Below are 2141 nucleotides of genomic sequence, written 5' to 3'. Positions count from 1 at the left end.
GGAACTACGCCAGGACTGCACTAGGGGAGAAATAGGGCCCGGGCACTTTTGGCTTAACCCTCTAGCTACCATAACGACCGTGAACGTCCGGCTGGATCTGTACCAGAAAGGCCGCGGCCGGCCGGAAAATTTTCATATGAAAATACAGTCATCATGCAGTTTTTCCAGCTTTCAAACACTTTAGCTCAATATTACATACCCTCCTCGATAAACTTTCAGTATAAAAACTATATGTTTATATTATATTATTTTTCAGTATTTTAGATTTTATTACGAGATGCGCCGCTTTATGCGATTTGGCAATCTGCCGTCAATTCAAATGACGGCCGTCCGAGATTGGATGGCTACAAACACAACCATTCTGTTTTCTACAACCAATATCACTAAATAGAAAACTTCCAACCCTCTTCGATCTATTTTCAGGCAACAGACATGTGTATGACTATTTAGGCTATTTTTAGATCATGTTTTTTTTTAGGTTATAGATGGTGTTCAACTGTGATAAGTTCTGAGCAAACACAACTGTCCAGCCGATGTCTACACGCTACATATTAAAAATGTAAAGTGTCTTCGGTGTGTTTTCAGAGTCAAACCATATGTTGGTATCCAACTATCTTAGTTTCCTGGAACAACTTAGGCCTACAGCGACAGCTCTGCGTAACCGGCGCATCGTGAAGGAAGCGCAGCATGGAACAATTGGCTACTCATTTTGCGTGTCAGCTTTGGCAAAGCAGTCAAGGACTGTTACTACTCCACGTTGTCCTTCATAAAAATGTGCGCGAAGACGTTGAAATTGAATGCTACTTCCAAAAATAGCCTACCAACGTGGTGTTTGTTTGCACTTCAATTCCGGTCAAAGTCGGTGATGCTGGCGCGTCTTACCTGTGCCAAATTGGGAGGGGAAACTTCCTAGAGCTCCATTCATGTCCTGTCTGCTATCGCGGACACTTCTACGGTTATCCTTACACGTCTTTGGCATGGTTTAGTTCAAACATTATTAGCCATTGTAGTCCATTACAGTTATACCGCTTGAAACCGCTTGAAAACAGGACTTTTGGGTGAACGACATTTGTTGTCGTCACATGATCATTGTTCAACTTTGACCCTGGATAGACGGAAGGATAGATAGATAGATGGATAGAGAGATCGATAGATAGATAGATAGGCCTAAATATATAGATATATAGATAGATAGGCCTAGATAATATCGGATTTTATCATATTTTTATCATTTAATCCACATCAAAGGCACTCTATGGGAATACTGAACAATTAATTATCCATAAATGATATACCATTTGAAAGTGTGTTTTCTCTACTTTAATATGAAAGTAACTTGTAATTGACACTTTTCATTTCTTTTCAAGTTATTTGACATTATTTAGAATATGACCAAAATGTCATTTTTTCCTTAGAATTCCTGGTAGGATTCCGGCCTATTCAAAAAAAATTCTGGTAGCTAGAGGGTTAAAGGCCCGCCCCCTCCTAATTATCAGCTCAGAACTGACTCGCCGGTGGGCCCTACACCCTTGTGGGTCCGACACCCTTGTAAGCCCCTACTTTGTGGGCCCTACACCTTGTGGGCCCTGCACCCTTGTGGCCTACACCCCTTGTGGGCCCTACACCCTTGTGGGCCCCTACACCCTTGTGGGCCCTGCACCCTTGTGGGCCCCGCACCCTTGTGGGCCCCGCACCCTTGTGGGCCCCGCACCCTTGTGGGCCCTACACCCTTGTGGGCCCTGCACCCTTGTGGGCCCTACACCCTTGTGGGCCCCTACGGGCCCTACACCCTTGTGGGCCCTGCACCCTTGTGGGCCCTACACCCTTGTGGGCCCTGCACCCTTGTGGGCCCTGCACCCTTGTGGGCCCTGCACCCTTGTGGGCCCTGCACCCTTGTGGGCCCTACACCCTTGTGGGCCCTACAACCCCTTTGGGCCCACGCCCTTGTGGGCCCACACCCTTGTGGCCCGCACCCTTTTGGGGCCCCACACCCTTGTGGGGCCCCCCCCCCTTGTGGGCCCTGCACCCTTTTGGCCCCCCCCCCCCCTTGTGGGCCCCACACCCTTTTGGGCCCCCCACACCCTTTTGTGGGGGGGCCCCAGCCCTGTGGGGGCCCCCCCTTGTGGGCCTGCACCCCTTTT

The sequence above is a fragment of the Engraulis encrasicolus genome, chromosome 17, assembly GCF_034702125.1.
Source record: "Engraulis encrasicolus isolate BLACKSEA-1 chromosome 17, IST_EnEncr_1.0, whole genome shotgun sequence".
Taxonomy (NCBI): Eukaryota; Metazoa; Chordata; class Actinopteri; order Clupeiformes; family Engraulidae; genus Engraulis; species Engraulis encrasicolus.
Note: the sequence above shows the minus strand (reverse complement) of the source record.